Source organism: Aedes albopictus, chromosome 2 (assembly GCF_035046485.1).
Source record: "Aedes albopictus strain Foshan chromosome 2, AalbF5, whole genome shotgun sequence".
Taxonomy (NCBI): domain Eukaryota; kingdom Metazoa; phylum Arthropoda; class Insecta; order Diptera; family Culicidae; genus Aedes; species Aedes albopictus.
In genome coordinates, this window is record NC_085137.1 from 309,910,399 (window position 1) to 309,933,589 (window position 23,191).

General features: G+C 41.3%; 2 protein-coding genes and 1 long non-coding RNA gene across 4 annotated transcripts in view; 1 reads left to right on the forward strand and 2 right to left on the reverse strand.

Annotated features, from left to right (window-relative positions):
• LOC109422497 (four and a half LIM domains protein 2) overlaps positions 1 to 23,191 on the reverse strand; it is an 866,140-nt gene that overhangs the window by 270,094 nt on the left and 572,855 nt on the right. The window lies entirely within an intron of this gene.
• LOC134288199 (uncharacterized) lies at positions 5,505 to 9,838 on the reverse strand. Its single transcript, XR_009997809.1, has 2 exons — positions 9,561 to 9,838; positions 5,505 to 9,424 (listed from the first exon to the last, which is right to left on the reverse strand). It is a non-coding gene; the product is annotated as an uncharacterized LOC134288199 (long non-coding RNA).
• LOC134288200 (uncharacterized) overlaps positions 20,756 to 23,191 on the forward strand; it is a 248,788-nt gene continuing 246,352 nt past the window's right edge. Inside the window, exon 1 of the mRNA XM_062852253.1 lies at positions 20,756 to 20,854. The gene's annotated coding sequence lies outside the window, so the exon portion shown is untranslated. The remainder of the gene's footprint in view (positions 20,855 to 23,191) is intronic.

Sequence of the window (23,191 nt, forward strand, 5' to 3'; positions counted from 1 at the left end):
TTAAAACAAGGTAAACAAATGGAGACGCTCGGTCGCGGATGTCTCGGCTAAACACGACATTACTTCATTCGGAGAAGCTTTGCAAATAAACGCTTCGCCTCCGCGCCCGTTGTATTTCCGAGTAGTATAAATACAGACAGACGTGACAACTGAGATGAAATCTCTCTGTTCGGTCCTAGATCTGATTAAGCGATTTCGTTTTATTTTCCGCACACACGAAGCTCGCTCTGTGTACCACCGCGACCGTCTCACTGACCAAACGCAATTTTTCACGGCATGTTTCCGAATCGGGGACGAAGCGTAACGTGAACGACCCGATCCCAGACTAAGAACTAACAGAACAGGTGCAACGATAGAACGCGTGAAATGTCACGAGGCGAGTGGATTTTATCGAGCTTGAAAAATATGTGCGGTTGTCAACGAACGCGTCGTCGTTCACTCTCAGTCCTCAGGAAACCTGAGTTGAGAAGGTCCGTCCGCCGGTTTAATGAGTAGTGGCCCCACGGAACAGCTGCCCGATTCGGGAAGACACACGCGACGTAGACGTTGGCGTGGTTTGATCTTCTGAAAAGCTTGTGAATTTGGGAAATTTTATGCATCGTTATATTTTTGCCGTGTCGTTTTATGACAGGGAATTAATCTAGATTGGACAGAGTCAAAATAAACTGAATTGCGCTTATGTGTTTGAATTTATACAATATATCAGATTTCATATTCATGCATGAGTTTGAAAAAATGAAAAGGGGGGATAGAAAAAATAATTCAAACTAAAAAAACACTATAATCAAATAAGCGTATGTTATCTGTTATAAACTTGGTATTACATAATAATACCTAACAAAACAGAAAAAAAAACATTAGAAATAATAAGAGATATTTTTCCCATAAACTGTTTAAAACACCTGTCGTACATAACATACATAGAACAGGGTTCCGAGAGTCAATGAACCAAGAATATTTATTTCTCCTGGCACAGCAAATTCCCCACATTTCTCCATAACATAGTTCGATCCAGCTGTTGATCAAATTTAATCCCCTCGCACAGTTCCTGCTCCTTATCCATCCATTAACGACCGACCACCCAGTCCCCCAACACGCGCACACTCTCTTCCCCGATAATCGAACACCGATCCATCCCACTAAATAACTAAATCGACGGCTACTGGGCGTCGCGCTCGTCTTCTTTGTTTATATTCTGGTGATCGTGGCGCATAACAAATTAGCATAATTTATCATCTTCTAAAAATAAGCAAAGAAAAAAAACTTCCCGTTGCCTTCCAGAAGGACTGTCGGTACGGGATAGTTGCCAGTAATAAGAAAAGAGAAGTGTTGTTTTAGAAGTTTGTTCAATAATCGTGCCAAAATGTTAAAAGCTTTTTTCATGTTTATTTTAATTACTATCTTTTTTTTTGTCTGTATTAACGAGATTTTTAACCCTAGGCTAGTTCATCTCGGGACCCACGCTTTACTTCCCTTCCGAAGGAAGAACCCACATTTTGTGAGTATGTCGGGAGTGGGATTCGATCCCAGGTCCTCGGCGTGATAGTCTGGTGTTCTAACCACCACACCAGGTCCGCTATCTGTTTTTATAGATTTTTTTTTGTATTTAAAAAAAAAGTTTTCTGACTTTCTCCAACTGCGCCTCCACAAAAATACAGAAGGATTTATAATGATTTTTCATAAGACAAGACTCCATAAAACTTGAAAAGCTAAAATAATCTTTGGGATTACTCGAAGAATTCCTAAGAATAACACATTCAGTTATTAATAGTTGAATTACTGAAGAACAAAAACTGATATTGGTTTAATTGAGATAAGAGGTAAAACATCAGAAATAATATCAAAATCTAGTATGGAGGAGTGCTCAGTAATAGCTCGTTAAGATATTACAAGATCAAAACAATAGCAGACAAGATTTGTCCGACTTTTTCTTGAAAAAAAAAATGCCAACATCCAGCATCGAACTTACGACCTCAGGATTCACAGGCGGCGATACATACCACTCAACTGCAGCTCACTGTTGTGGAAATCATGGCTGCAAGAGCATGAGGTTCTTGGTTTCCTCAGCTCTTAAAAGGCACATAGTATTTTACTAAAATTGAACCATCTCTATGGGTGTATGTGTTCCATTTCGAGCAGAAGAGCTGAATATGTTCTTATGTAGAAATTTTCAGATATTTCGACAAGAAAAAAAACTGATATCATATCACTTTGAGTTATTGGTGCGATATTCTTTAAATTTTTGAATAACACATCAAAATCCAATCGATCTATGAAAGCACAAAATGTTCGATTTGAGATCTGATTCAGATATTCTCGTCTGCCAAGGTACTACTGCACTACAAGTGCTACAATTCGGCGAGAGGACAAATGTCAGCTGTTTTCGCCTAATTTTCAGGGCCAGCTTTCTAGCTCTGTTGGTACGCAGCTAAACAGCTGATAATCAAAACAAATGAAAAAATAAACGAAAATCTAAACTTTAAATAAGGAAAAAGATAAAATACAGAGACAGACTGATACGTATTCTAATATTGTTGAACTTCATAAGTTTTTTCGTTCAGATAACTATAAATCTCCCATCCTATCCCTGCCTGATTTATGATGATGAAAAATTCCTCGCATGCGTCTCGAACTTGGGACACCGGGTATGTTGAAGTGCTCCTCGGTCCCTTCGGCCATAGATGGTAAACAGTAATGCAATGGAAAAGGCCCAATGTCAACTATCATTTCATCCTACCACGGAATATGCGGTTGTGGTAGTTACAGGCAGTAACATGTTTCTACTTGAGTTTCTATATTTGTCGTTGTTACCACTACAAATAAATATTCAACAAGTAATTGATGTGTCAAAATATTGGATAGAACAGACTAATGCCTTGCATGCACATATCGTCGGTTTCCTGCAATAGGGGCACAACTCAAAAAATGCGAATTTTAAGAATGGGCGTTTGAAAATTGGCAATCTCCTCCTGCAAGTTCACTTATTTCTCTCATTATTTGACAAAAGTAAAAAAGTAAACGAATCAAATTGTATCATGGAAAGGTGCTGAAGGACCATCTGTTTCATGAATTTTCGGTTACTATTTTTCAACGACTATTGAAAAATTTGACTGATTTTGAGCCTTTATTGCCGAAAATTGATAAAAATGCAAAATTCTCGCGTTTCTTATCGAATTTCGGAACGGGTCTTTGTGAGATGAAAGTTTACACAGTTTTTCATCATTTGCTATCAAAATCTCAAAAATGACCAATTTTGAGTTGTGCCCCTGTTGCAGGAAACCAACGATATAATGCCAATATAGTGCTAAATTATTGCTTCTAGGCCTTCTGAGCATCAATTGTACAATTAAAAGGCTTCTACGTGCTTCTAGGTATTTCGAATGTTGGCATCGAGCTTATTTGCTTTCATAATGCTGAATTGGCACTTAAAAGCACTTCCAGTGCTGATTTGAGGCCTATTGCTAATGAATATAATTACTTGGGTGTTTTGGCATTTCACTGGATTTTGTTTCAGAATTTCTTGAATTACTGAACCATATTTTGGGATTCCTTCAGGAAATCCTTTGAGTATTTCTCCTGTAGATGCCTCTAAAATTCCAACAATAATGAGAAATACCACCACTAAAAAAACTTCAGGAATGATACAGGAATGTTTTGAAAATTTTTAGAAGAATCTTCTTGAAGAATTTCAGAATAATTATCTGTAGGATGTCAGAAGTAATTCCTGGAAAAAAATCCTCAACACTTTAGGAGGAAGACCTATATAGTCACTGAAGAGCACATTGAGATTTTCTCAGAAATCCTTCCAGAAGTAGATATCTTCTGATTCCTCCAGAAAATCCTTCTGAGAAATCTCATGTGGAATTTCAACAGATATATTTCTACTTAAGGCCGTATGTTTCTTACAAGATTCCAGAAGAAACTCCAGGAGAAAATCCTTGAGGGATCCCAGAATTCTTTGAGAAATATGAGAAAGAAGTTTCTGAATATTTTGTGTCCAGAAATTCTTGAAAAACTCCATATATTTTTTTTTTGTAATTTCGACATTTTATCAGTGACAAAATCATTTTTCAAGTCAAGGAAAAAACAATTATTTTAAAGATGGCAAGCACTAGGAGAACTAAGAAGAAACTCTTTGAGGAATATGAAAAAAAACTTCTATCCGGAACCCCAAATAAATATCTGGATAAATTCCAGATGGAACTATTGCAAGTTTTCCATAATGACTGGGGAAAAATAAATCCATGAAGTATAAAATGTCGCAAGACAAGCTCAAGTCAAACTTCCAGTAATTCGTGATATTTGACATGTCACGAGACAGAATTTCAAATTGGCAACACTACTGCCGGGGAAGCCAATGGACCGGAAAATTCGGAAATGTGGGTAATGTGTCCAACAATGTTCGAAGTATCATTTGTCTCGTGAATTCATGAAGATTGACATATTAAAAACATTATATTTACGTTAATAATTTTGATTGAAAATTTTGTATCGCTGTTGCCACGAAAACAGCAAAATTCTTAAGTTAATTATAAGAAATTGATTGTACGAAATAAGCTTTACTGGTAAACCGACCACAAATATTAAAGCCGTTAAACTTTTACATTATTTTAATAACATTTTCATTAATATTTAATTTTGAAAACACATTTTTTACCACACTATCATTATGCATCCAAGATCCGATTGTTGAACACTGGCTTAACCTAAACTGTTAGCATAACTGTTTTTTTTTCACTTCACTCAATCGTGCATTTGAAAGACTTTCAGGGGCGCTCCTGGGATGCTCCAGGGATGTTCCAGAGGGCTTCAAGAAGGTTCCAGGGATTTTCAACGGGGTTCAAGAGCGTTCCAGCGATGTTTCAAAGGGCTTCGGAGGGTTAAAGGAGTCCCAGGAGTATTTCAAGGCACTCCAGGGGATTTCAGGGGTGTTCCAGGAATTTACAATGGGGTTCAAAATGCGTACCTGTGGTGTTCCAGAAGATGAAGTGTCCCGGGGTTTTCAGGAGTGTTCCAGGGGCTTCAAAAGCGTTTAAGAATCGAGTCAAGTCAAGTACAAGACACTGAAGGGGATTTTTTTTTATTACCGAACAGGTTTGAGCCGAAGGGTCTCCGATTTCAACGAATATTTTACCAGAGCTAGAGGTCGTGGATATATGAACATATATGGAATTCAAAAAAAATCATAGAGGACTATTTTCCCGGAAAACGCTAGATAAAATTTCACGACTTTCCAAAATTTTCTTTAACACCCCAAACTTTAACAAATCGTATCTCAGAAACTATGCATCGTAGAACAAACTTTTTTTTTTCTAAAATAGACGCCAAATTACCTCAGCAATCCTATAAAAATACATCGAGTAAATTTTTTTTCACGAAACTCCACGCTTCTCTGGTGTAACAAATATTCTGGTTTGATCGGATTAAAATGTGGGTCTCCTGAAGGAATCCTTAATAATCTATAATAAAAATCTCATATGAAACTTCCAGAGAAGGCTCTACCCCATTTGGCATAATGTCATTTAGCATAACGCCGTTTGGCATAATGTCATTTGGCATAAAGGCCATTTGGCATAATGGCCATTTGGCATAATGGCCATTTGGCATAACGGCCATTTGGCATAATGGCCATTTGGCATAACAAATATTATGCACATTCTTATCAAGAAGGCTGTTCTTCGTGTTATGCCAAACGGCATTATGCCAAATGGCCATTATGCCAAATGGCCTTTATGCCAAATGACATTATGCCAAACGGCGTTATGCCAAATGGCATTATGCCAAATGGGGTAGAGCCTTCTCTGGAAGTTTCATATGAGATTTTTATTATAGATTATTAAGGATTCCTTCAGGAGATCCTCCTAAGATCCTTCTGAGATCATTCCAGGAATTTCCCTAGAGATTAATTCTTGTAATTCCAGACGTTTATTTCCAGTATTGCTTCAGGAATTCATTCCGGGATTTCTTTAGGAACTCCTTTAAAAATTCCTGCAGGGATGCCTTAAAGTATTTCCCAGGTTTTCCTTCTGAGATTTCTTATGAATTTTGAAATTCATCTAGGAAATCCTTCCGGGACGTCTCCAAAAACTGCTTCTGGTATTCCTACAAGAACTTTTTGAAACACCTCCAGGAACTCCTCATAAGATTGTTTCATAAACTACTTTTAAGAACTCGTTTCGAGATTTCACCAGAAATTCCTTCCGGGATTCCTCCAAGAACCTTCTTCAGGACTCCTACTGGAACTTCTTCCGGGATTCCTTTGGGAACTTCTTCCGGGATTCCTCCGGGAACTTCTTGCGGGATTTATTCATGAACTCCTTTTCCGATTCCTTCAGGAATTACTTCCAAGATTTCATTGCGAACTACTTCTGAGATTCCTTGTGGAACTTTTTCCGGTAATCCTCCAAAAACTGTTTCCGGCATTTTTCCAAAAACGTGCTTCGGGATTCCGCCAGGAACTCCTGCCGGGATTCTTTTCATCAACTACTTCCGGAATCGCTTCAGGAACTCCTTCCAGGTGCCTCTATGAATTATTTTGATTTTTTTCAAAAAACTCGTTCCAAAATTTTTCCAAGAAAGATTCCTCCAGGAACTTCTTCCAAGAATCTTTTAAGAACTTCTTATGGAAACTTTTTCCAAGATGCTTTCGGAAACCCCTTCCGGATTTTTTTGAAACCTGCTTCGGGATATTTTTTTTCAGAGACTCCGTCAATGATTCATCTAGCAACTCTTTTGTTGATTCCTCCAGGAGTTCCTTCTAAATTTTCTGCAGTCCTCCTGGAATTCTGGAACTCTCCCAAATGTTTCTGGCATGGAAATCCTTCAGAAGTGTATTACGGGATTTTTTGTGGCATTCCTTATGGAATTATTTAAGGAGTTTTTTATAAAGTTTCTACAGGAGTTCCTTGAGAAATTCATTTATAAATTTCTTAGGGAATTCCTCCATAAGTCTTGTAAGGAATTCCTCAAAACTGCTGAAGACATTCCAAATGAAACTATAAGAAGAATATCGGAAGGAATATTTGGAGGAATTTCGGGGGAATTCTGGAAGTAATCTCGTAAATAATTCCTAAAGATTTAAGAAACACCTAGAGAAATCTCGGAAGGAATCCCTAGAAGTCCCAAAAGGAATCTAAAAAAGCCTGAAAAAATCTCAGAGTTAGCTGGGGTTTAAAGGTATATCTGCTAGTCTCAGAAGGTAATTCTGGAGGAATTCCTTGAGGAATCTCAGAAAGAATTCCTAGAGACATTTTGAGAGGAATTTCTGGAACAAACCAGAAACTCTTGAAAAAATCTCATAACCGCGGAAGGGATTCTTGGGAAAGTCCCAGAAGGAGCTTCTGGAGGGATGCCACCATAAATCAGCTTGCGCAAGCCTTACATTTTGAACTCAATCATGGGAAGGAAGCTACAGAAATTTGAGGAGGTTAGAAGCAAAGAGGTGTAAGTGAAAAAACCCACTTTTGAGTAAATGAGGTTTAAAGTTTTCACCAATTTCTCATCCCATACAAAATGTATGGAGTTTCAAAATTGATTTTCTACGATTTATTGTAATTTTTCTTATTATCTTAAAAATAATCTTAAAAAAGTTCCCGAAAGCTTGAAATCTGAAGAATTTTTTGATATACTCAGCTCAAAATCGACAAAATAATCACTTACACCCTTTTGATTCTGGTCCTCTCATTTCTCATTAGCAACCGTGTCGTGCATAGCCCAATAGAGAGAATATCTAGAACAAAAACCGAACAATACCACATGATGATAAGGGGATGTTGAGATATGGACATATCGACATGTAGAGAGGAAAATGTATGCAGATTGAAGGAACCGACCATCGAGAAAGAAAGTGATGTCAAGGGAGGGAGGGAAGACCGGGTTCGATGTCTGATCGGTCCAGGAACTTTTCGTAATGAAAATTTCCTTAACATCCTGCCACACGACGTACAAATTGAAAATGGAAATTGACAGAGAAAGCTTTCAGAAAATTATTGTAGAAGTAAATACTCATTGAACACTAAGCTGAGAAATAGGTTGTGTCCAAGTGGAATATTAACACCCGATGAAAAAGAAGGCACATTGAGATCAATTCCATTCCATTCTCCCTTATGCTGGTTGGTCCGTCCGTATCTCGATGCAAAGCATCAGCAAATCGAACTGACATGCTAAAAAGTGAGACTTTTCACGCGCGCCATCTCCCACAACCTTGGCCGAGGCCATTCTGCGCCAATATAAACAAATCAAATTGCTAATTGCCACAGATCCGCTTGTTTGAAAAGTCGAACGCCGAAATGCATCCCACTAATAGGTAGTCAGCCAGCCAGTAGTGGGGACAAACTGTTTAGGCTGCTGTGTGAATTACACGCTTTGAATACACTCATCTGGATCCGATTGGCACGGTTCCGGTCATGCGGCATTGAAGTTGTAATTTGCTGCAAATCGAGGACTCATTTTTTTCAGGGGGAAATGCATTTTACGAGAGAGGAAAAAAATGAGTGCATCCACTGACGAACGGCTCAGCAAATGATTTATTTAATAACTTTCAACTGCCGTACCACAAGTCATCAATCACACAGCTAATTGCGGTTCCAAACGGTCATAAATATGTCAAGTTGTGACGAGTGGGGGTGTTTAGGATCGTCCCGGAGGCAAGCGTTGTTGTTGGAGAAAAGGGGGATATGTCTTGAGGGTGTGCGATATATAGAATTGTTCAATGTATTCTGTTTTGCATCGACTATAGCCACACCAACAGAACTATTCGAGCTAGAATTCTACATTTAAGCTTCCTTTCGATTTTTGTTTGAGTCTTTTCCATGTAATAGATACCGATTTGAAAAAAACAACTGTTGAAGAAGTTTTCTATCGTAAATTTTCATGGTTACAAATTCATTCGTTCTTCATCTAGGTACACTGGAACCTCTTTTTATGCACATGGCTGGGACTGCATAAATTAAAAATGTGCATAAATTAAAAAAGGCATAAAAAGAGGGAAATTTATGCATAAATTAAGTTTGGGCTTTAATTAGAAAATCTAGCTTGCGAGAACAGATCTTGCTCCTGGGCAGATGAGGTGGGGCTAAGGGGGTTTCCAGAATGTTCCCAGAGAGCCCAAAAAGGGGGTTCCAAGGGGCTTCAGGGGCGTTTCAAGGGGTTGTTTCGGGGGGTTTGAGGAGCCTTACAAGGGTGTTCTGTCAAGATTTTTTGGTGTTTTCATGGGATTACGGAGAATTCTGGGGTATTTCAATAGTATTAAGTGAGTTTCAGGGGCGTTCCAAGGGGCTTTAGGGGCAATTCAAGGGATCTCAGGAGACTTTAAAGGGTGCATGAGGTTTGAGGGGCGATTTAAGGAATTTCAGAGTCTGCTCTGAAACTTCCTGAAATGCCTCAAAAATCCCCCTTGAACCCCCGGCGACCCCATGGAACGCACCTGAAAGGCTTTGAAACCCCAGAGAACTTCTCCGTAACGCTACCGTAACACCTCTGAATCCCCCGAAAATGCTCTGAAACGTCTTGAAATGCCTCCAAAATCCCTTTTAAATCCCCTCGAACCCCATGTAACGCACCTGAGAGGCTCCGAACCCCACGAAAACTCCTCGTAACGCTTAAGTAACGCCTCTGCATCCTGCCGAAAATGCTCTGAAACGTCTTGAAATGCCTCCGAAATCCCCCTTAAACCCCCTCGGACCCCATGTAACGCACCTGAGAGGCTCCGAACACCCTGAAAACTCCTCCGTAACGCTTCCGTAACGCCTCCAAATCACGCCGAAAATGATCTGAAACATTTTGATATGCCTCCAAAATCCCCCTTAAACCCCCTCGGACCCCATGTAACGCACCTGAGAAGCTCTGTACACCCCGAAAACTCCTCCGTAACGCATAAGTAACGCCTCTGCATCCCGCCGAAAATGTTCTGAAACGTCTTGAAATGCCTCCGAAATCCCCCTTAAACCCCCTCGGACCCCATGTAACGCACCTGAGAAGCTCTGTACACCCCGAAAACTCCTCCGTAACGCATAAGTAACGCCTCTGCATCCCGCCGAAAATGTTCTGAAACGTCTTGAAATGCCTCCAAAATCCCCCTTAAACCCCCTCGGACCCCATGTAACGCACCTGAGAAGCTCCGAACACCCCGAAAACTCCTCCGTAACGCATAAGTAACGCCTCTGCATCTCACCGAAAATGCTCTGAAACGTCTTGAAATGCCTCCAATATCCCCCTTAAACCCCCTCGGACCCCATGTAACGCACCTGAGAGGCTCCGAACACCCTGAAAACTCCTCCGTAACGCTTCCGTAACGCCTCTGAATCACGCCAAAAATGATCTGGAACATCTTGAAATGTCTAAAAAAATCCTCCTGAACCAAAACCCCTAAAAACGCCTCCATGACGGCTTTGAAACCAGCCTAAAATGCTCTGAGACTCCCGAAATGACTCCGATATCCCCTTAAGACCCACTCGGTGCCCATGTAACGCACATGAGACCTTCGGACACACCCAAAAGCGAACCTGTAACCTTCCTTTGCTCTCATCTGTAAACACCCCCCGGTCGCCGTTGCAATAGTTCCTGGCATTATTAAATATTCTTATGCACAATATTGGTTCTGGGTAGCTCTCCCTCTTTTTATGCAGGGCATAAAAAAAGGTGCATAAATTAAAAGTGCATAAAAAAAAACATGCATAAAAAGAGGTTTTAGTGTATTGACCTCAAACGCATCGCTCGAGTAATTTCCATTTAGTGTACTTTTTGACTTGACCAGGAATGACCAAGAAATTTTCCATCCTCCTGAACCTTCTTTAGCCCTTGTATGATGTTGGGGTCAATATGGCCCAGAAAAGCTCTCTGAACGTATACTGCGCTATCATGGTGTGCCTAGCATCTTGGTAGTGATAAACCCTATGATCTCCCCTGAAATATCTAGAAACACACAAGGGAGCTTTTTTCGGTCAGGGGGGGGCAAGCACCCTCAGCAAATTCGTGCCTACAAGCTTCTATACCTATACGCAATTCAACGAAATTGAATATAATAACATTATATTCTAAAAGCATTTTTTAACCCTTCAGCAGTCACGCTGTTGTATTTTGCACAATACGTTAAAAAATCGCCTAATCTACATGATTCAAGGTGGTGCTGGTAGCGATGAGCAATTTCTGGAAGATTAAGGATTCTTAGGGCTAGAACTCCCTGGTTCCTGTATGAGTCTTTTTTAAATTATCTTCCAGTACTATTCGCTGGAGGAATTCCTCCAGAAATTCTTGAAATTATTAAAAAATAAATCATTAGGTGAACCTGGAGAAGTTTTTGGGTACATCTTTGAAAAGATGATTGAAGGATTTCCAAAATTTCCGAAGGAACTCCTGAATGAATTTTTGAAGAGAACCTGAGAGGGATTTCTGAAGAAATAATTTGAGGAATTCCCGGAGCAATCCCTGTAAGACTTCCTAGATAAAAATCCCTGGAGCAATTCCTACTGGAATGCATGGAGGAAGCCCTATAAAATCCATGGAGGAATTCCCGGAGGAATCCCTGGCAGAATTTCTGAAAGTATACCTGGAGAAAATCCTGTATAAATTATGGGACGAATACATAGAGAAATATCTAGAGAGATCTCATGAGGAAATCCTAGAAGAAATGCTGGATAAATTTCTGGAGGATTCCTTGGAGGAAATTCTAGAGAAATTCCTACAGGAATTCTAGGAGAAATCTCTGGAAAAAAATCAGAATAAATCTCTTGAGGAAACTTTCTTATAGATATGACTGTGATATGTTGATCCGGGGTAATGGCTTTCAGTCCTGGAATCCGTTTTGAATTGCCACAGACTGAAAGCCATTACTCCGAATCTCTTGAGGAATTCCTAGAGGAATTATAAGAGCAATTTAAAAAAAAATCTTTAGGGGAGTTCTTGAAGAAATTTCGGTAGGAATTCCAGGTGGAATTCCTTAAACAATTCCTGGGAAAATCTCTAGAGAGAATCCTGGAGAAGTGCCAGGAGAAACTTCCAAACAAATTCCTGATGTAACTCCTGGCAGAATTATTGGATGAGACCCACCAGGAAATCCTGAAGAAATACCTGGAGAAATTTCTTGGATGGAATTCTTGGATCAATCCCTGGAAAAATTTGACATAATTTCTGAAGCCATTCCTGGAGAATTTCCTGGAGGAATTCCTGAAGAAATTTTTGAAGTATTTCCTGCAGGAGTTCCTGGATAAATTCCTGGATAATTGCCTGGAGGAATTCCTAGAGTTTATCTTGTGATAATTGCTGGTTAGAGGAATCTCTGGAGAAATTCTTGGAAGAATTACTGGGTGAATTTCTAGAGGAATCTTCTGAGAAATTCTGGGAGATTTCTATTTCTATATCTAAAAAAAAACCCTTGAGAAATTCCTTGAGCGGAATTTCTGGAGGAATTCCTGAAAAAAATCCTTGAAGGAATTCCTAAAGGAATTACTGGGAGATCCTTGAAGAAATTTGGGGAGAAATCCCTGGAGAAATACCTGGGGAATCCCTGAAAAATTCCTGAAGGTATTCCAAGAAGTTCTACTTCTGGAGGAATTTCTGAAGAAATCCTTAGAGGGTTTCCTGGAAGAATCCTTGGAGGAAATTCTGGACGATTTCCTGGAGGAATCTTCGAAGGATTTCCTGGAGGACTCCATGAAAAAATCCATGGAGAAATTCGTGTAGAAATCTCGGAGGAATTCCTGAAGCAATTTCTGATGGAATCTCAGGAGAAATTCCTGGAGAAATGTCTGGAGGAATTCCTAGAGAAATTGCTAACAAAATTTATGAAGGATGTCCTGGGGTTATTCTTGGAGGATTTCCTGGAGGAATTCCTGTATAATATCCTTGAGGAATGCCTGGAGGAATTCCTAGAGGTATTCCTGTGCGAATTGCTGAAGGATTCCATGAAGAAATTCCTGGAAGAATCTCTGGGAGATTTATAATATTTTTCTATTGCTGAAAAAATCCCGTGAGAAAATCTTGAAGGAATTTCTGGAGAAATTCCTGGAGAAATCCTCGAAAAAATTCTTGACGGAATCCCTGAGAAAAGCTTTGAAGAAATTTGTGAAGAGATTAATGGAGGAATCTTTAGAGAATTTCCTGGAGGAATCCCTGAAAAATTACTGATGGTATTTCTGGAAAATTTCCTGCAAGAATTTCTGAAGAAACCCCTAGAGGATTTTCTGGAAGAATCCTTAGAGGAACTTCTGAAGGATTTTCTGGAGGTATCCCTTGGAAATTCCTGGAGAAATTCGAGGAGAAATCCCTTTAGGAATTCCTGAAGCAATTCATGAAGGAATATCAGGAAAAATGCCTGGAGGATTCCCTGAAAAATTCCTGAGGGTATTCCTGGATAATTTCCTTGAAGAGTTTCTGAAAAAAAAAATCCCAGAAGATTTTCTGGAAAAAAAATCCGAGAGGAATTGCTGACATAATTTCTGAAGGATGTCCAGGGACAATTCCTGCATCAATTCCTTGAGTAATAACTGGATGAATTCCTGAAGAAATTTTTGGGGTAATTCTTGGAGAATTTTCTGGATGAGTTCCTAGAGAAATTCCCGGACTTAATCATGGAGAATACCTGAAGGAAATTCTGAAGGTTTTCCTTTGAGAATTTGCTTCAGGAATCCTTCAAGGAATCTTTGGAGAAATTATTTCACCAAATACTGGATGAATTTCTGGGGGAATCTCTAGAGGAACTCTGGGAGAAATTTCTGAAAAATCCCATGAGAAATTTCAGGAGAAATCCTCGAAGGGGATATTCGTGGAGAAAATCCTGGAAAAATCCCTGAAGAAGTTCCTGGAAGAATTTTTAGCGAAATTTCTAGAGGAATCCATGCCTGGAGGTAAATCTACAAGAATTCTTGGAGGAATTCCTGAAAAAATTCTAGAAGGTATTTCTAGAGAAAAGCCTGGTCGAATTATTGAAAGAATTCCTGAAGGATTCCCTAGAGAAATTCCTGGATGAATTACTGTCATAATTTATGATGGAATTCTTTGATTATTCCCTGGTGAAGTTCCTGGAGGAATCCCTGAAGAAATTCCTGGAGAAATTCGTCGAGGAGACCCTGGAGAAATTCCTGGATAAGTGTCTGCATGGATTTCTGAAGGAATCCCAGGAAGAATTCCTGAAGCAATCCCATGAGAAACTTCTGGAATAACAAATGGGGAATTCCTGGAGGAATTTCTGAAGGAATCCCTGAAGCAATTCTTGGAGGAATATATGGTGTAATTCTTGGAGGAATCTCTGAAAAAATCCTGTAGAAATCTCTGCAAAAATCCAAGGATGAATCTCTGGAAGAATGAGTGGAAAATTTCATGTATGAATGTCTATGAGAATTTCTAGTTAAATTCCTGGAGGATTCCCTGAAGTAATTCCTGGAGAAATCTTTGGATGAATTCCTGTAGGAGTTTCTGGAAAAAAATCCTTAGATGAATCCCTTGAAGATGTCCTGGAAAAATTTCTGTAGGAATTCTAGGTGGAGTTCTTGGAAGAATCCCGGAAGCAATTATAAGAGGAATCTCTGGAGGAAGTCCTGAAGAAATGCAATCAGGAAAACCGGGAGAATTTCTTGGAGGAATCTTTGAAAAAAAAATGAAGGAATTCTTGGAGGGATCCCTGGAGGATATTCTAGAGGCTTGCCTGTAGGAATTCCGGAAGGAATCTCCAGAAGAACTCCTGGAGAAATCTCTAGAGGATTTTCTGACGGAGTTTCTGGAGGAATCTCAAGAAGAAATGAAATTCAAAGAAGAATTCCTGAAGAAATTCATGGATTAATCTCTTAAGAACTTCGTAGAGAAATACCAGGAATAATTCCTTAAGAAATCGCAGATGGAATTCTTGGAGAAATTGTGGAGGAATCCTCAGAAGAGCTCCTGAAGAAACTACAGATTCCTCCCGGAAGCAATTTCAAGAGGAATTCCTAAGGAGATTCCTAAACAGTTCCTGGAGGAAGTACTGAATTATTTCCTTGAGGAGTTCCTTATAGAATACAAGGAGGAATTCCTGAAGGAATCTTAAGAAGAGCTCGTGGGAGAATCACAGAAGGAATTCCCGAGTTAAGCCCTGCAAAAAATCATGGAGAAATCCATGGAAGAATTCCTGGAGGAAATCGTAGAGAAATGCCAGTTGGATTAACGGAGGAATCTCTGGAAATAGTCCTGGAGGAATCTCTAGAAGAATTCCTGGAGAAGTTTCTGGAGGAATCTCTGGAGGCATTTCTGAAGGAACCCCTGGATTGCTCAGTGGAATACCTACAGCAATTCCCAGAGAAATCCATGGAGTAATGCCTGAAGGAATCTCTGAAGAAATTCAGGAATCCCTTGAGAAATTCCTGTAGGAATCCCAGGAAGAATTCCTGAAGAAATTACAGATCCCTGTAGCAGTTTCTGAAAATATCCCTGTAGGAGCTCCTGAAGAAACCCCAGGAAGAATCCCGGAAGCAATTACTAGAGACATTCCTAAAGGAATTCCTTAACAGTCCCTGGAGGAAGTACTGGATTAATTCTTGAAAGAATTTCAAGGATAACTCCTTAACCATTGTTCCTGGAGGAATCGTTCGAGAAATTTTTAAATAATCCCTTGAGTTGTTCCTGAAAGAAACACAGAAGAAATTCCCGGGTAAATCCCTGGAGGAATTCTTGAAGGCAAACAAGGAGGTATTCCTGAAAAAAAAAAATGGGGAATCCAGGAAGCAATCCCATGAGGAAATCCCCGGAAAACTATCTTAACATATTAGTGGAAAAATTTCTGTTGGAAAAAAATATGGAGGAATGCATGTATGTAATAATTTTTGGTCGAATTATTGTTGGAATCTTTGGATGGACTCAAAAAAGAATGTTTTAAAGAATTCCTGGATTTTTTTAGCAAATGTTTGTTAAATTTTCCTGTAAGGATTTTCGGAAGATATTCCTGCTGAAATAATTCGAATTTATTGCAGATTGAATCATATTTCTAGTGTAATTCTGGAGGGAATGTATGGAGAAATTCCTGAAGAAATCTCTGAAGGAACACTTGCAGAAATATCTAAAACAAATTTTTGTTCACATTCCTTTGGGAATCACTGAAGAAATTCCTGGAGAAATTCTCGAAAAATAACTGGAACAATCACTGGGGGAATCTATATAGATATCCCAGTATAAATTCTCGGAGGAATATCTGGTGTAACCCACAGAGGAACTCTTGAAAAATTCTCTGGAGCAATCTATGAAGGAATCACTGAATGAAGCTATGAAATAAATCCTGGAGGCATTCCTCAATGCATCCCTGCAGAAGTATCTATAAAAAATCTGAAGGAAACGTGGGAGGAATTCTTGATGCATTTCTTGAACTCTGAAACAATCACTATCGGAACCCTGTGAATAATTCATGGAAGAATTCACGAAGGACAAGTTCCTGGAGAAGTCCCTTGTGGAATTTCTGAAAGAGTCCCTGAAGAAGTTCCTGAATAAATGCATAAAGGAATTTTTGAAACTGTCCTTGAAAGTATTCGTAAAGGAATCCCAGGTATTTTGCTCTTAGCATGACGTTTTTTTGTATTCCATGAATAAACGTCACAAAATTAAGCCATTCAACCAAGCTTGTTATTTGGTAAAACATCTAAGATAAGATTGAAGTGGCTCTCTTGAAGAAATATTTGGCGGAATTTCCCCTGGTTCTCGAGTAAAAAAGGTTTGATAATTATGGATAACCTAAATTATTAAAAAATTAAACTTTTTGAGATATTTTTTCCTGGAATTCTGAATTATTGATAATCTTTAAGTTGGCTCAATATCAAAAAATAAATCTGGCCCCCCTCTGGCTACGCCCATGGAAACACACCAGAATTTTCCTAGCGATCATCAAGATACACCCTACAATTCTGCTTTAAACCCCTTGAAATCTAAAAAACCCAATACACATAATTACACTTCCTTATCCGGTTTGTCTTTAGAGAACCACCTGAAAACCATGGATCAAATAATTTAGTCGACATAAATGGTCGTTTATTACAACGTTTCTATTCAAGCAATACTACATATCACACACCCTTGAGAAGTTATGAGGTGTATCACACACCCTTGAGAAGTTATGAGGTGTTAGTACATCGGCTTGCGGTTTATTTTCGTCTGATGGATTGAATGGTTATTAGGTGATGGTACTGATCCATAAAGAAGTCATAAATGTGTAAAAACTACTTGCTTATAGGGGTGGAACACCATGCGTCTCCACATGTTTTACAATTCCAGTAAAAAGTCGGTAGCACTTGTGGCTAAATGGTAGGTTATAAGGTACAGGCTATCCATCCATGATAGGTACACAACACACATACCATGTATTGCAAAAGTGGCAATGTCATAATTCATTGCTAAGGCCAAACTGCACTCGTTAGTAATAGAGTACCGACGGCGATGGCGAACGACGACGACGACGACGACGACGCATCATCATATCCCATATGTGCAATAAGAAGATTAATTCTGAAGCCGGTCGGTCGAACGGTCGCCGGTGGTACAACTGCATTGCTCTATGAGTTCCGCACGCTGTTTGTTTGTTTACTGGGCAGCATGTGGGGCCGTTTGTCTGTATAGTAGGTACCACGGCCGTATTCGAAAACAAAAACCGTTGGTTTAGTACCAATCTGCTTCAAAACCTCACCGCACACATTACCGCTGCGCTGCTATTAGAGAGCTACAGCAGCGCATCAACAACGTAGGAGATCATAGTCGGAGAGAAGCGCATTTGGAAACGATATCGCTCGGCTTGGTGTTCGATTCCGCCGGTAGAATGCCTGCTTTATGGAAATCGTTTCAATGCAATTGAATAAATTAATGATGGCAGTGGTTTGACGTGTCGCTTGCGGAATTTGAGAAACAGTACGGTATAAGTAACCAAACCGTCGTTTCAGAAGCTCTCAGAGGAGGTTCCTATGCGCGCTTCGGGAGTGTTTCCGGGGCGTTTCGAAAGGTTTCAGAGGCATTTCAGAGGGTTTCAGGAGCGTTTTAAGGGGCATTCTAGTGCGTTTCAGGTGGTATCAAGGGAATTCCAGGGGTATTCGATTGATGTTCCAGAGGTTTTCCAGTGGGACTCAGGGAATTTCAGGTGCATTTCAGGGACTCTCAGGGGGTTTAAGGGGCCTTCTAAAGGCGTTCCAGAGGGTTTCAGAGGATCTCAAAGGCCTAATGGGATTTCCAGAGGTGTTTCATGGGTGTTTTAGGGGGTTTCGGTGGCGTTTACTTAGGCATCAGGGGTTTTCTGGATCGTTTGAAGAGGCGTTCTAGAGCGTTAGAGGGGTTTCAAAGGGTTGAGAATACGAATACTGACCAAAATCCAAGGTATCAAGTGACCCGTGCCGAGGAATGATTGATCGAGGTGGTGAAAAAGATGCTCGATCGTTTGCGGAGCCTTAGAGTCCCTGGTCACCCTCCCCACAGTATTTCGTCCATTACCGCGTTAATTCAGGGCTCTTTCATGTTCTGTTGATTCTTGGACTTGGAGGTTTATTTCGGTCTTGCAATCTTCGGTGTGCAATCAAAACGACATATGTTCTCTATGCCCGACGTTTCGTTGGTCTATGCCATCTGTCTCAAGGGTTCTATTTCAAATTGTACATTGTACATATTAAAATTAGATATGATTTATAATTAGTCCATAATTTGACTACATTCTATGTGCATTCCAAACCACCATACGAAGAACGATTTTTCTGAAAGTTTTGTGTTCACCTTTGTAGTTTTCCCTAGTGTTCCATTTCCGTATCATGTTTCCCTGAACATATGTCGTTCTGATTGCACACCGAAGACTGCAAGGTCGAAAGAAACCCTCAAGGCTGTGGATGGTGGACCTTTTTTGATGCAACTCGTCGGATTTAACAATGAGTTTCAATATACCTAATTTATAAAAATCAACAAACTAGTAGCCCAAGTAATGTTGATTGGTTTTGTTTGATTTTTATTAGGGTTTTATTACAGCAATAAATAAACCTCACAGTTTTATGACAACTTTTATGAAAACCATTGATAAAATGTTTTATAGTATACTTGAAGATATCCATAAAGCTAGATTTTAAGAGTAAACAAAACTCTCCGATATGTAAACCTTATGGCAACCATTATTACCACAATAAAACTGTTCAAACTCTCAACAGATGGCGATCCGCTCAATTAGTAACGACATCTGTTGGTGGAGAAGCAGAAATTATGACGCTACCAGGTTTATTGCAGTCATCATAAAAGTAAACGTTTTATTTTCGCTAATTATGGTTGTCACCATATTGAAAAATTAGCTAACGTGAATGGAAAATAGTTAATTTTACTCAAATTAGCAATGAATTGATAGTTTGACACCATTTCCATAACATGTTCACTTAAATAAACTCTCTCAGCTGAGTTTTATTGTGATTCGAGATAGTTTTACTGAATTAACCAATTGGTTTCTTTCATTCCAAGATGATAATATTCACTATTTCCGAAGCGCATAATTTTATGATTCTGCAACCCCAATATTCACGGTAAAATTGAATGCACATAAGCCTAGAAACACAATAACTACTAATATATTACTTTGAAATGATCGCTTCCTACTTACGAATGATGTATCCTCCTGAACTTTACGTGCCATCGAAGAAGCTTCTCTGCATCTTGAGTTGTCATAGCTTTTGTTAAAAAAACAACAACAATCGAGAATGGGAAATTTTTTTAACTAGGTTTGAAAACGGTTTTATTGCTACTCTTAATGCGGTTTGCACAACCTCTCCGAGAGTGGTCCACTCAGCCGGAAAATGCTCTTAAAGAGTTTATCAAGAGGTTGTATACATGCATACATCAAACATTAGTTTTATTGCGAGTTTTATAAAATCGATCATGAAGATATCTTATAGAGCCGAAAAAAACTTAAAATGTTACTTGGGAGTGCTAGTAGTGGGGTTAACTGCTTCGGAAGTCTTGAAGGCGAAAAGGAGCGACGCCAAGCTCGTGGATCTGGAAGCCAATAATGTGCGCTGTAGTAGACGTACTTGTACAGGTGAAATGATCCTTGAGCTCAAGCGCGACAAGGAACGCAAGGGCGCTGTGTACAAATGGCGGTCGGAAAGGGTCCTTGGCGAAACGCGGCGTTGAGGTAAGGACTCTTACAGTGAAGGCGACTATGAATGGGGAAAAACCTAGACGAAAACACTAACGCGGAAGAGCTCGTCACGGTACTGCGACAAATGCAGCCTGCAGTTGGCCACCGCGAGTATGCGGTGGCCACCTGCACGACGTCAAGATCATCATAGGAGATTTAAACGCTCAGGTAGGCCAGGAGGAGGAATTCAGACCGACGATTGGTAAGTTCAGCGCCCACCAGCAGACGAACGAAAACGGCCTACGACTCATCGATTTCGCCGCCTCCAAAAATATGGCCATACGTAGCACCTTTTTCCAACACAGCCTCCCTTATCGTTACACCTGGAGATCACCACAGCAGACGGAATCTTAAATCGACCACGTTCTGATTGACGGACGGCACTTCTCCGACATTATCGACGTCAGGACCTATCGTGGCGCCAACATCGACTCCGACCACTATCTGGTGATGGTCAAACTGCGCCCAAAACTCTCCGTCATCAACAATGTACGGTACCGGAGACCGCCACGGTACAACCTAGAGCGACTGAAACAACCGGATGTCGCCTCAGCATACGCGCAGAATCTCGAGGCCGCATTGCCAGACAAGGGCGAGCTCGATGAGGCCCCTCTAGAGGACTGCTGGAGTACAGTGAAAGCAGCCATCAACGACGCAGCCGAGAGCACCATCGGGTACGTGGAACGGAATCGACGGAACGAATGGTTCGTCGAAGAGTGCAGAACGGTTTTGGAGGAGAAGAACGCAGCGAGGGCGGTAATGCTGCAGCAAGGGACTCGACAGAACGTGGAACGTTACAAACAGAAGCGGAAACAGCAGACCCGCCTCTTTCGGGAGAAAAAGCGCCGCCTGGAAGAAGCGGAGTGTGAAGAAACGAAACTGCTGTGCCGTTCCCAAGAAACACGGAAGTTCCATCAGAAGCTCAACGCATCCCGCAACGGCTTCATGCCGCGAGCCGAAATATGCAGGGATAAAGACGGAGGCCTCTTGACGGACGGACGTGAGGTGATCGAAAGATGGAAGCAGCACTTCGATCAGCACCTGAACGGCGTGGAGAACGTAGGCACGGGAGCCCACGGAAGCGGAGGAAACGACGACGCCAGTGCAGCGGAGGACAGAAATGAACCAACTCCCACGCTGAGGGAAGTCAAGGATGCCATTCACCAGCTCAAAACCAACAATGCAGCTGGTAAGGATGGTATGGCAGCTGAACTCATCAAGATGGGCCCAGAAAAGTTGGCCACCTGTCTGCATCGGCTGATAGTCAGGATCTGGAAAACCGAGCAGCTACCGGAGGAGTGGAAGGAAGGGGTAATCTGCTCCATTCACAAGAAAGGCGACCATTTGGAATGTGAGAACTTCAGGGCGATCACTATTTTGAATGCTGCCTACTAGAGATGGTCGGGTTCCAGATTTTACAGACCCGAACCCGACCCGTACCCGAAAGATTTACAATTTCAAAACCCGGACCCGACCCGAACCCGAGAAATTTTTGTTCCGTCAAACCCGGACCCGACCCGAACCCGAAAATTTTTCGATGTTCAAACCCGAACCCGACCCGAACCCGAGAAAATATTTGTCAATAAACCCGACCAAAACCCGAGTTCAAAAATAATTGTTGAATGTATCGGTTATAACAAATAAAGCATATTTTCAAATACTGAATTATTTACACTGGTACCAAACCCGACTTCAACCCGGCGTTATTCAAACCCGGACCCGACCCGTACCCGAAAATTTTGAAATTGTTTAAACCCGGACCCGACCCGAACCCGAGTTTTTAAAAATTTCCAAGCCCGAACCCGACCCGTACCCGTCGGGTTCGGGTTCGGGTCGGGTTTCGGGTTTGAAAACCCGAAACCCGACCATCTATACTGCCTACAAAGTGCTATCCCAGATCATCTTCCGTCGTCTGTCACCTAAAACGAATGAGTTCGTGGGAAGTTATCAGGCTGGCTTCATCGACGGCCGGTCGACAACGGACCAGATCTTTACCGTACGGCAAATCCTCCAGAAATGCCGTGAATACCAGGTCCCAACGCATCACCTGTTCATCGACTTCAAAGCGGCATACGACAGTATCGACCGCGCAGAGCTATGGAGAATCATGGACGAAAACGGCTTTCCTGGGAAGCTGACTAGACTGATTAAAGCAACGATGGACGGTGTGCAAAACTGCGTAAGGGTTTCGGGTGAACTATCCAGTTCATTCGAATCTCGCCGGGGACTGCGACAAGGTGACGGACTCTCATGCCTACTCTTCAACATCGCTCTGGAAGGTGTGATGCGACGAGCCGGGCTCAACAGCCGGGGAGCGATTTTCACAAAATCCGGCCAATTTGTGTGCTTTGCGGACGACATGGACATTATCGCAAGAACATTTGGAACGGTGGCAGAGCTGTACACCCGCCTGAAACGCGAAGCAGCAAAGGTCGGACTGGTGGTGAAAGCCTCAAAAACAAAGTACATGCTGGTAGGCGGAACCGAACACGACCGGATCCGTCTGGGTGGTAATGTTACGATAGACGGGGATACTTTCGAGGTGGTGGAGGAATTCGTCTACCTCGGATCCTGACGGCTGACAACAACGTGAGCCGTGAAATTCGGAGGCGCATCATCAGCGGAAGTCGGGCCTACTACGGGCTCCAGAAGAAACTGCGGTCGAAAAAGATTCACCCACGCACCAAATGTACCATGTACAAAACGCCAAAAAGACCGGTGATCCTCTACGGGCACGAGACATGGACCATGCTCGAGGAGGACCTACAAGCACTCGGAGTTTTCGAGCGACGCGTGCTAAGAACAATCTTCGGCGATGTGCAGGAGAACGGTGTGTGGCGGAGAAGGATGAACCACGAGCTCACTGCACTTTACGGCGAACCCACCATCCAGAAGGTGGCCAAAGCCGGAAGGATACGGTGAGCAGGGCATGTTGCAAGAATGCCGGACAACAACCCTGCAAAGCTGGTGTTTGCAACTGATCCGGTTGGCACAAGAAGGCGTGGAGCGCAGAGAGCACGATGGGAGGACCAGGTGGAGCGTGACTTGGCGAGCATTGGGCGCGACCGAGGATGGAGAGCGGCAGCCACAAAC